At 36.8% G+C, this 13,183-nt stretch overlaps 1 long non-coding RNA gene across 1 annotated transcript; it reads left to right on the top strand.

Annotated features, from left to right (window-relative positions):
* The first annotated feature begins 775 nt into the window (after nt 1-775).
* On the top strand, nt 776-3,252 carry LOC116192689. Its single transcript, XR_004154130.1, has 2 exons — nt 776-1,084; nt 2,958-3,252. It is a non-coding gene; the product is annotated as an uncharacterized LOC116192689 (long non-coding RNA).
* Nucleotides 3,253-13,183: the final 9,931 nt, after the last annotated feature.

Genomic DNA, 13,183 nt, shown 5'->3' with positions numbered 1-13,183 from the left:
TTAATGTCACATAATGTTATTTGTAATGAATTTTAATTAATTGACATTTTTTTTATTATCCATCTAAATAATTTTTATTTTATTTTTTTGTATTTTTAAATTATGTTTAATTAATTTAATTCAGTAAAACTATTAAGAATATCTATTAATCATATATAATATTAGTTATATTCAAATTAATATAACATATATGTGGATCCGAATTAGAAACTTGAGTTTACAGACTTGCATTGAAGTTGGGTTTCTCTCTTTTTTTTGAATTTGTTTCTGTCTGACGTGACGTCTATGTAATAACGTGAGATTCGGTTCTGAGATACTATTTAAGAGACACGGTCGGAGTTGATCTAATGTATCTGTCTTGTGAGGACTATTCTTCTTTTTTGGTAGAACGTGAGGACTATACTTCACTGGTTCTTTTAGACTGTGAAGTATTATTAGCTTATCGAATGAGGATAATCTTATCTCGGCGTCAAAAAAAGAATAGAAGACAGGCAGGGACGGTGAAAGCATATGACCAGAGATAAGATTTCGTACAATGAGCCTCGTCTCTTTCTTGTCCTTTTGATGGGTATGTGAATTTCCGCCCTATTTTTCCTTTTTTTCGTGAATGGCTTACTCATGAATTTTGTTACAACTAAAAGGGCATGTTTGGTTCGCAGGATTAAACAGGGAACGGAATACCTATTCCGTACGGAATATTTATTTCGACGTTTAGTTCAAGGGAATGCGGAATAGCTATTCCGAATCGGAATAGTTATTCGGCTTACATCAAGAATACCGGTGCCCCTCTCGAACGTCCGGATTAGCTAATCTCCATCCGGAAATGACGTGAAAACTCGAAACTGCCAACTTTCTTGAAAAATTACAATCTCATGCCATCCAGCTTTATCTTCTTCCCGCAGACGAAATCGAAGACATAGACAGAGACAGACACGACGAACCCGTGACCCTCGAGCCCTCAATCGCGACCTCGAGCCCGCGACCTCGAGCCCTCGACCCGGTAGAGACACAGACGAAGACGAACCCACGACCCTCGAGCGTCGTGAGATTCTACTTCTCCTCCTCTCTGGGCCGGTATCGGCAGGTATGATTGTCGGCTGAAGTCTTACTACTTCTCCCAGCAAATAGTGTTACAGTGGAAGCTGAAACTGAGACGGAGTGATTGAGCTTCTCAAACTTCGAAGGATTCAACTTTGAAGTAAACTATGCTGGATTTGCTGGTTCATGGTCCTGTTTGCGGGTCAAAGTTGATCGTCGTTGGAGTTGATTATCAGCTGAGAAAATATTTGCTTCGTCTTCCTATGATGTCATTTGAGTTGTGGGATTACGCAAATTCAAATCCGGGCATTTTTGTCTTTTTATCCTATTTTTGTTCTTTCCATTCCTTATTCAAACCAACCAAACATCAGAATCATAATTTTCAGTTTTTCTATTCCCTCCAACCAAACAAAAATTTTTTATCAGAATTTCTATTATATTCCCTGTCTATTCTATTCCCTATCTATTCTATTCTCTGTCTATTTTATTCTAGCGAACCAAACGTAACCTAAGAGAACTGATTTATTGTCTTTAGATAGGGGAATTAGTTCATGATCTGGGTGTATGGCTCCTATTTTTTTTTATTAGTAGGCAACTGTATGGCATCAAACTTGGCAGGCAACATTCAAAAAAAAAAAAAACCCTTAAATGATCATCCCTAATAATGACGCAAAAGGGCAATTTGCGGGGGTGAGGGGTCCCATTGTTTGTGGCTAATTCCGGTTTAGCACTACAAGAAATACCCATATTAGAGACAAATATTAAGAGGTAATTATAAAATTTGTCTTTAAAACTCTTATATTGAGATAAATATAACATATGCCTCTTATATGGATTTTATTTGTCTTTATAGCACCAAACATTTACACTTTAATAAATCATATATCCATATCACAATTTCTAGAAGAAAATAATTCTTTTGCCTCTAAAAAATAACTTTTAGAAACATATAAGTAGAGACATATAGAAAATTTGTCACTAAATCTGCTTTTAGAAAGTAGATTTAGTGACAAATAATTGTATTTGCCCTTAATATATTCTTTTAGTGGAAAATTAAAATTGCCTCTAAATCTAATAAACATTTGTCTCTAACTTAACAAATTTTATCTACAAAGTAATTAGATTAATGGTTGAAGTTTGTTGGATAATTTTTACTTTACCATAGAAAATTTAATAGATGTCGGTTAACTCTCTACAATAAAAGATGTCATTTATTATTTGTAAGAGTAGATTACATTATGAAAATATTAAATAAAAAAATAGTTGCTAATATTTTTGTTTATTTTACCTCATCTATTGTGTTTTTATATAATATAGATACAATCTTCAAATTTACCATCCAAAGGAAAAAAAATTAATGTAATATATGAACAATATTTGATTTACTATCATATTTACATATTAATTATTTTAAAAAATTTACATAAATATAAATTTTACATATTTATAGAGGTCTTACATTTTATTATTATGAGATATAAATTAAATTTTAATTCAAATCAAAGATGCATTGGTGGTGAAATGATAACTATAATAGGCTAAAAATTTTATGCTAGCGGTCAAAGGTTCGAGTCAAGCTGAAGACACAATAAAAGAGATACGAGGAACATTAAAATCAATGGTAATTAATGTAGTTATCCTTTTTTAAAAACTATAAGAGGCAATTACAATTGTTCTTAATTGATAAATTTTGTTACAAAATTTGTTGTTATATATCTTTATTTGAGGTAAATTTAATTAACACTAGTAGTACTAATTAGTGACTTCTATTAGTTGTTACTAATTTGCCCCTATAGACCTAAAATGACACGGATAAATTAATCAATTTACTCATTTGCCTCTTAAACTTTTAGAGTCAAATAATGAGATTTTAGAAACAAATTTCATTGTCTCTAATATGAGCTCTTCTTGTAGTGTAGGCTCGTTGCTTATCGATAGGCCCTAAAGAGGCATCAACACTAAGTTTGGATGGAGGTTCCGGCAATGGCAATCGCGGTTTATAGTCCGCACTAAAGCTTCCCCTTCGCCAGTTTACATGCCTCGGAATCCGCAGCACACACTCTCAATTGTGTTTATGCTAATAGATATGTTGCTTGCACAGGCTGGTTAGCTTCTTATTATTGCGTTTTGTGTGTCTTTTATGTGTTATGTTATTGTGTCTATGTGTATCTTCCTCACTAACCATGAATGAAATAAACTCTTCATAAAAAAAAAGGGCGATAACATTGTTGTAACTAATAAAATAATAAATTATATCGTGCAACGCAATGGTTTTATATTTATTTTTACGAGATACCAAAAGTCTAATTTTATTTTCACCAATTAGCAAAAAAGTTTGAATCTTTTTACCAAAAAGCACAATGTCAACTTTTCATTAAAAAAATGATGGAAAACTGAAGTAGTACCCAATTTTGACTATCCTTGGACATGTGTAATTTTTGTGCGGCTCTTATATAACAAATAAAATAAAAATAAAACGAAAATTGGAAAATAAAATAAAATGAAGGAGGTGGTCGGAGAAGGGGTGAGAGCACCACCATCAGACAGCCACCCCCAACCGAGTGGTGTCTCTCAAATTGAGGGAATGGGAGTGTCCCCGCAGGTAACCCACCTCCTAATCGGGGTTGCCAACTCATACGGGATCCTTCGAATTAATTAAGGGGGTGGGGGGACTGGCCACCCACTCTCCGGTCGAGGTCGCTGGTGAAGTCTTAGTTACCCGGTGATCTCGGTCGGAAGTAGATGGTCAGCGAAGAAGCCCGCACCCCCTTCTTCGAACGCCTCTTCCGTTTTCTTTTGATTTCATTTTGTTTTTATTTTATTTGTATCATTAGCATCACATGAATTACACGTGTGCAGGACCGACCAAAACCGAGTGTCACTTTGGCTTGCCGTCATGTTCTTTACGAAAAATTGACATTGTTCTATATAATAAAAAATTCGAATGTTCATACTATCTCAGGAAAAAAGCAAGCTAAGTTATCTCGTGGAAAAGGGTGAAAAACTCTAATGTGCAGCGTAATTTATTTTGAACTCATTTTTATACTTCTGGCATATTACTCGAGAAGCCTATATCAATGGTCGGGTGATTGTAATAATGTCATTCATGGTGCATATTTGCACTTTTCTTTTGGAGGTAACTAGAAGGGACACATAATCAGCGGTTCATATTTTGTCTACTAATATGACGTCGATCTATATTCTCTTTCCGTAAATATGTACGATATCTTATGCATATAAGACATGGTTTCTCATAATAATTCAGACATCGTCGTGCTGCTGAAATCTAAATTGTCGATGATTTTGAGCCACGTACTTTGAGAATTTGTTGAATTTACTGAGCTGCGATAGGGACTTGAGAGAATAGATAGCCCCATGTGATTAATTTCTTATGACCTTTTCCCCTTCTCCCACTCCTTTAATTTTCCACCTTTCAACTTCACTTTCATTTGTATAGAAACAGAGGAATGTTCTACTATTCAGAGATAAAGTTTGGCATTGCACGGTCAATTTCTGAAAGCGAAGCAAAATCTCCATCATCTTTTCGTTGAAGCATTTCCTAAAGGTACAACACGGATCACGATTATGTATTAGATTGGTTATTCTTTCATGGAAATAGTGATCTTCGCATTCCATATGGAGCTGCCTTTGCATTCCATATGGAGCTTCAGCTCCCACTACTTTGTCATGAAATTAATTATCATTCATTACATACATATTAGGGCCTTTTTTATCTTCTCAAGCGGTGGATGGGAGCAAGAGCAAGTGAATTTCCATACACTAGGTGAAGCCACCGGAAGATTTTATGAAGTTGAACACGGATGGGGCTGTTCGGGGTTCGCAAGGAGTCGCTGGAGCGGGTGGCATTTTGAGGAACTCCAGTGGAGGATGGATCATTGGTTTCATGCAGAGCCTGGGAGTCTCAATAGTGACGGTGGCAGAGCTCTGGGGAATTTTAACGTATTTGGAATTAGCTTGGAATGCAGGGTGCCGACGACTTATCCTTGAAATAGACTCTATGGTGGTTCTGACATTGATATCGAGACATGACCCGTGTCCGCCGTGTTTTCAGTTACTGCAGAAGAGCATTCGAAATCTATTGCGGAGGGAATGGGAGGTCTGCATCCAACACACGTACCGGGAAGGAAATACTTGTGCGGATTGGTTGTCGAAGAGGGCGATTGATCTTCCCTTGGAGACGCATGTTCTTCATTCAGCTCCTAACGGGGTGCTCTCACTACTGTTAGGCGATATTGCAGGGGTCGCCTTACCGTGTTTCGTTTCTGTTTGAGTTCTTTGTATTCGGCCTCTGTCCCCTAATCTACCTAAAAAAAGACCTCTAATGACCATCAATTTTTCGATTAGAATAGAAACCCATAAATTTAATAAAAGAAATAGAAAACTTATAGAGAGACATAATTATTGAGTGAGGACATGGATCACTGCACTACTTTTTTTTTTTCCTCTGATAATCTTAAATTCATCTTACGTTGGTCTAAAACAATTCATATTAAATGTGATCCGTACGTGGGCTGTCTCGGCTATCTTGCACGGATCTCGATCAATCCACCTTTCCAAGCGAGCTAAAAGCGTACTATTTGCACTTAACTAGGGGATTCACAAGCGTAATCTGTCGCTTGATCCCAAGAAGATATTTGGACCTTGGTTGGAAGCACACACAACCACCACACCAAGCCTAGCCCTTTGAGGTTTCCTTTGACATGATCTTCACAATAGTTATGGTAACCTTATGAACCAGTAAAGCTGTTTAAAATAAAAAGAGACTTGGCTCTTGAAATTTAACAGATCAATACTATTCAGAGAACAATCCATGATTTCTTATATTATTGCTAATGAAATCAATTGGAAAGACTTCTTCAAGTCATCGAGTAATTATTAGTATCATCATTCATGAAAAAAAAATGAAAAAGATAAAGAGCACCAGTATCATCACATATGGGTTACCGTCGGATATAGCATCTGATCATTTTAACCAATAGTTTCGGATTTTGCCCTAAAGGTTGAGTTGATAGACAGTAGAAGCAATTTATTGGTATAACCAGGTTTTTCTTTTATTAATTTTCCAATGTTTGACTCTCGTTCTCATAGGAGCAGTCGCTGGCGTACTGTTGTACGTGTTTGTATCTCTAACAACTTTTATTTTGTTTTTAACATGATCTGGTGCAATGTCAAAATTGATCTACATTTGTAAGTACATAAATTCATATTCAAGACAAAAGTTGAAGTTCATAGGTGGGAAAAAACACATGTACTTATTTTTATTTTTTATTTTTAGGTAAGAGAAATATATAACTTACTTGAGTGTACTTTTCTTTTTTCGTTATAAACCCGAGTGGATTTTCCCATATGAGACTCATGCTCTCAACCATTACCATTGCTTATTGTTATATCCAGGAGAGCAACTTGATGGAACCATCCGCAAAACTTTATAACACATATATTCACGTACACTATAGATATTTGAATATTTTCATTCAGATATATATTTGAAAAAAAATGCAAAAGGAGTTGTTCAAATTAATCAACATTCGTAATTTCACCTAAAGGGAAAATTAACACGAAAAGCAAGGAACAACTTTGTTCCCCAGGAATCAACTTTCGTTGAAGTAGGTTGTCGTGAACAACGTGAGCGTCATCATATGGTGGTGAAACGTCACGTTCAACTTTTTAAACATGAACCACCAAAATTAGAAAAATCTGCCCGATCGAGTAACTAGTCCTTTTTTAAAAAATTTATTTAGGTTCATGACATGAATTAAGACAAATCCTCATGAGCAAATTAGCATAACTTTATGGTTGCCGTATCGAATGATACTCTGGTTTAATTTTTGAAATCTTGTGAAGCCCTCGCACACAGAAGCAAAATAAGGTCCCTTGATTTAAAGAATAAGATACATGTATAATAACATTCAAGAACCGATCAATTTGTGACCCAAGATCAAAGGGACCATATCGACCATTGTGTGTGTGTGTCTATATATATATTTATCATCAATTTTTCACGTAAACCTAACCACGAAATTTCCTGAATTTTGTCCCATTTTGTCCGTCTATATATCGTAGGGTCAAATAATTAAATAATTTGTATATAATTCCAAGAATTCATATTCACATTCAAATATATATATATATATATATATATAGTCCGTCCCCAATCCTGGTCAGCTCCAAGTATTTCTCACGTGGACAAATGCATGGTCAAGAAAATGACAAGGGAAGAAAATTTCTTTCAAAAAGTATATTATATGTTATCCCAGTTATCAGAATCGGTCCGGACCAACTGATTCGACCAGTCGCATCGAGAACCGACACCATTTTCGGTCCAGTCTCCCTAAAAATCCAAATTGCAGATTTGAACTGGCAAGCTCATTGAACTCGCTAGTTTTTTAGCAAAGTTCCATTGAACCGGTTGGTTCTATGAGTTTTATGGGTTTCCTATTTGGTGTAAAAATTATTGGGTTGTGTAAGTATTTGAACTCATGACATCTTGTTTTCCATATAAGCATACTACCAACCAAGCTACCATTACTTTCTTGTTCTTTTAACTCTACTTTTAAGTATTTATTAAAATTCAATATTTATTTTGGAGTAAGAAATATTAAATATCGATATTTTCTTACACTATCCTTATATTTATTTGAAATCATCATACTTATATTTTAATTATCATAATTTTTCTAATAATATGAATATTTATTTTATTTTAATTAAACGTACGGTCCGACTTATCGAACCCCCGGTTGGACCCATAAACCCATGAACCCATGAACCCATACCCCTTCCGGTTCACTATTCGGTCCGGTTCTGATAACACTATATGTTACTCTTTTAAGATCATTGATATTATTATGAATTCCTATTTGAAAATTTTATGATACATATATTTAAAATGCATGTATAATAATAAAAGAAGTGTAGAGTAGAGGTGCATACCTTCGCCCAATAACCAAGAAATTTCGGGTTTGATACTTGGTAGGACCACTCGTATTGTTTTATTAGTTATTAAGGTTTATATTTCATTGTACTAGAGCATGAACTTCTCTTTTAATCGAAAAAATATATGTATAATTTTTACGTATTTACTCAAGTAACTCCCAAGTTTAGTTATAATTCAAATAAATTACTTAAGGACAAAATTCAAATAATTTACTTTAAAAAATATAAGTAATTTACTTATACGTATATACATGCAGCTGCAACCCTATGATTGTAAAGCAACTCGCCCCTTGCTTTGTTATTAGGATAAGTCATATTGTACAACACGGTTTCACAATTTCTTTTTTTTTTAACGCTCCAGTGCAAAGTGAAACAATTTCATATATAATATCAAATCTTTTTAAACCCACAAACACGCCGTCAGTAATTCATCAAAAAATGGAAAAAATGCTAACATGGCTTTACTTTTTGGGGAAAATATATACAGGTGGATGCACAGGTGGTAGGGGTGTGCGGGTCCAAATACTTTATTTTTTTACGATACCTGAACCTTACCCTGTAAAAGACAGGTTCCAAGATTTTTGAACCAGACCCTACCCCGTTGAGTATTGAAACCGAAACCTACTCGGAACCTGTATTATACCACAGGTTTCGAGTACCCTGTTGGAACCTATAATTTTTTTTTTGTCTCGCTAAATAAAACCGAAAATGTCTCATCCATAATCAGTAATCACGCAAAATAGAATGTCGATGTAGATTTAGATTGTTTTAAAAAAAAATTAGTGATTATATTTTTTAAATAGAGGAATATTTGAATATAAATATATATATATATATATAATGGAGAAAATTATTATTCGGGGTCGAGTATCGGTTCCGATTCCAGTTCTCAGTACCCTATGTGCAAGAACCGGAACCAGAATCGGTAAAAATCAATTTTGTATTTTAATACTCGAACGCTACCCTATTTTCAATATGAGCTACCCGGATCCTACCCTAACTGGTAGGTTCCAACCGATTCTGGGTATATCAGATATCCGTGCACACCCCTGACAGGTGGCACTTGTGGGACACCATAAAAATTAAGTAAAATAAAAAAAATAGTATAAATTTAAAATTTTTAAAATTTTATGTTATTTTTTTCTTTAATTTGTTTTGGATCCTGTGGTGCCATTTATGCGAGGCTCCAAAAAAAAAAAAGTCCCGCTAGTTTTCCATCTACTTTTTTCGATGTGTACTCTGGTATCTAGAAGCTCAATGGGATATGACTAATTCAGTTGGGAGATCGAGCATTAAAGGTTATTCTCCCTCCCAACAAGCGCGCTTCCCGAGTTTCGAACTTGTGTTCTCCTCCTTACAGGGATGAGCTGCTTACCACTCAGTCAACATTTTTATTGGTGTTTTCCATCTATTTTTAATGGAATATAAATGACGCATTGTGGCATAAAAAAATTCTTTTTTTGAACTTTATAGTGAAATTGTTTCAATTTGCATTGCAACTCGTGTGAAAAAGGTCTTCGTGTCACACTATATGGTGTCAGTTTTCTTTTTCATTATTTTTTTCGATTACGATGGAGGCTTATAAGCCTAATATAGTGAAATAGAAATTATAATAACTAATAAACGAGAATGAGTAGTCCCACTAAGTATCGAACCTGGAACCTCTTGGTTACCAAGCGAGGGCGAGTACCAGTGCGTTACACCATTTTTAATTTTTCTTTGTTATTATTAGGTCTGCGTTCTATATGGTCTGCTGTATATATCCATAACTATAGTTGTCAAGTTTAATTGGTTTCTGACTTTCTGGATCAATAAACCTAATTTATTTCACCCATTAAAAAAAACCCGAATTTAGGACAATTGTTTGGGCTAATAGGTTGAGTCTTTTATGAAATATTGGAGAAATAATTATATTTTGGTGTGGGGGTTTGACGAAGAGAAAAGCTTTCATTTCATACTTGATGATTTTCTTCGGCTACACACATTGAGGAATAAATTTAAAAATTCCTTTGAAATATTATCTTACTCAAAAAATTGAACAAAGTGTTGTTTGAGCATGAATTTTAACCTCCGTAAGGAGGATCATATAAATTCGAGTCCTTATAGATGCACATATTTGAGGGAGAATAACCTTTACTACTAAATCTCCCCTAAATACAGAGTAATATCTCTCATAATTTTACCAACGTTGGTTAATTCAAGTGGTTCAGAGTTTATTTCCCTTAAGCAAGATTTTGAGTCTGAGTCTTGAGTCCGAATCTTTTGAATGGAGAAAATCCACGTTAAGATAACTTTACTCCTTCATAGAGCAACCAAAATTAGTTAGTCGAAATGTTTTGAACTTTCGTATATCATGATGCACGCTGGAAAAAAAAATCTCAAGATAAGCATATCACACTTGCAAAATGGCCATTTTGGATATCTCGATCTTGAAGAGATGCAAATGTTTATTTTGGAAAGCCATGATCTCCCATTTATATCACCGTTAGGTCGAGTGTACGCTTGTTTTTCAATTGTCTCTAGGTAAGCTGTCAGCACTCCATTTTGGCCCACCGGCTCCAACATAGATCACCCATCCGAAGCCCGGAACACTATTCACGGTCAGGCCGACGAAAGCGAACATGCGGGCACGGGGACATGAACTACAGAAAAGAGGCAGGACTACCAGAAAGGCAAAAAGCACATCGACACGAGTAGTACAGCACGCAGAGGCGCGAATGGGCAACAGAAACGGACAACTTCGCTTCGATCATCCGAACGGAGCAAAATCGGCTTTCGAGTCCCTGGGTCGCCTGAGCATTCGCTTACAAGAAGCATGTCAATATTAGGCTCATTAAAACCGTATTCGCGCATATATTGATAATTCGTTGTTCAAGCGAACCACGGAAATCGAATGCATGATCAATCGAGCCCCGAGCTTCTTCCGGCTTTTCTTCTTGTCAAGTGGGACCCTTGAGCTAGCCAAGCCAAACCGAGCAGAGCCAAGCCGCGAGCCATGGCTCTCCTCTAGAAGGAAGCCAAATGAGCCTCCTCCATTCAATTCAAAATATCTCTTACACCTCTCCCATCCATCCTTCCATCCATCAAGTCCATTTCCCTTCTCTTCCTTTCCCCACACTCAACAAGACAACTTCCCTACCCTAATCCTCCTTAAAAATTCGGATGTCCATTGATCCTTCCCTTAATTGCACTTAAATTCACTAATTGGGCTCATTAAGGCATCCTATAAGTGCCTAATTGCAAGACACTTTAATCACAACCCTTCTTGCAACCTCTTTCTAGCTTTCTCACTCAAGAATACTCTCCAAACCCCCCTCATTTTTTCAAATTTCGTCCAGCCACCCCTTAGCCCGAAACCAAGGCAAAATTGCCCGAAAACTCAACTGTTTTCCGACGACCGCCCCCCGACCCAAGCCAACTTCAATCAAACTTCATACCCCACATGTTTTCGGTCTTCTAAATCCGTTTCCTAGCTTAGTTTTAGCATTCGATGCCTCCAACCCCGCATTTCAGCATATAACAGAAATAGTCCGGAAACGGGCTCATTAGGCGATTCCCAAGTCCTAGGCGTGTTTTCGACCTTAGCCAACTTCAACCAAAATTCATACTCCATATGTTTTCGACCTTCTAAACCCATTTCCGAACTTGGTTTTAGCATTCGAGGCCTCCAACACACCATTTGAGCTCAGCACAAAAACAAAGTCCTTAGTGCTTCTCGGGTCTTACCCGGTTCTTAGACGCGCCATTTCTTCCCACGACCTCGGCGAGTCGTTGTCCGGCTTTATGCCTAATACGTGATTCGAGCATCCTCGGATGAGTGTTGAAAGATGATAAAACCTAGTATTTCGATCCCCATCTCTCAGCCATAGCTTCCAAGATTTTTTCCGCCATATCTTGTCTTTCCCAGTGAAGAATTCATCTAATTCCCGTTGCAGCTTTTCTTCTTCCCTTTTGATAACATCGTCTTGATCCTTTCTTTGGAGCTCTTCAATTCAAAGTAAAGTTTCTGCAATTCTACCATCACACATGCCAAATCTACTCTTGTTCCATGACTTGAGTTCCTTTTTTACGGTTTTTATTTTGGATGATAATTAAAAAGCTTTGGAACCACGTATACTATCAAGCCAAGCATGATTGACAACCTCATAGCTAGTTGGGCCCCGAGTCCAAGCTTCCACAAGACGGAAGGGCTTGGATTTCGAGATGGACTCCATCCATAGCTTTACAAGGAGAGGATTATGGTCCGAGCTAACACATGTAAGGTGTAAGACACTGGCTTTTGGGTATTGGATTCTCCGTTCCCCATTGGCCACTGCCCTATCCAAACGTTGTTTGATATGGGCTAAACCCGATCGCTTGTTTCGCCATGTGAAGGGGTTTCCTGAGAAGCCTAAGTCCTCACAGCCTAAGATATTTTGAAAGAGTCCAAAAAGTATTTGGATGAGGAGGCAACATTTCTACCGCCCTTCTTATCCATCGAGTTGCTTGTTTCAATAAAATCTCCTACAAGGAGCCACGAACAAGTTAACTTTTCAGCCATTTCATTTTAATACAGACTAGAAAGCATTCTTCATAGCATATATGGAGGACCATAAACACATGTAAGTAACCATGAGTCAGAGAAAATGGGATGGCTAATTCTAGCATGAATGAGACGCATAGAGTGTTTGAGTATTATTACCGGAAGTTTAGAGCTCCACATGAAGCATTGTCCTTCGACTGAGTTTACTGCATCTATAGAGAAATGACAAAGTTGCACGTGTGCACGATCTCTTGACACCTATTGTTATCCGATTTAGTCTCCGACAAAAAGAGCATGCTGAGTTTATTCTTTCGAAGAAAGAGCGGAACGCGCAAACTGTCGGTTCCCCTCCTATGCCCCGATAGTTCCAAGCTTAGAGACTCATGGCTTCAGTGGGGGCATGACAAGGTCCACCTCTTCGACCATTTGGACATCAGGCTTTGCACTGTCATCCATAACCTCCTTAATGTGTGGTTGATTTGCTCTCGGCCACAGTTTATTGTTGAGGCGATTAAGAAATGCTTCTTGCTCTAGGTAGTGTCCGAAGTTATCAGTTGAGCGTTGGAGGCGTACATCCTGTTGAATGGCTTCTCCCAGGGTCCCGATCATTTTATTGAGAATAGCAGTATATGGAGCAGCCCTCTGCATAATTTCCTCCATGGAGAT

The sequence above is a fragment of the Punica granatum genome, chromosome 1 (assembly GCF_007655135.1).
Source record: "Punica granatum isolate Tunisia-2019 chromosome 1, ASM765513v2, whole genome shotgun sequence".
Classification (NCBI taxonomy): Eukaryota; Viridiplantae; Streptophyta; class Magnoliopsida; order Myrtales; family Lythraceae; genus Punica; species Punica granatum.
Note: the sequence above shows the minus strand (reverse complement) of the source record. Positions and strands in the feature narration are given on the sequence as shown.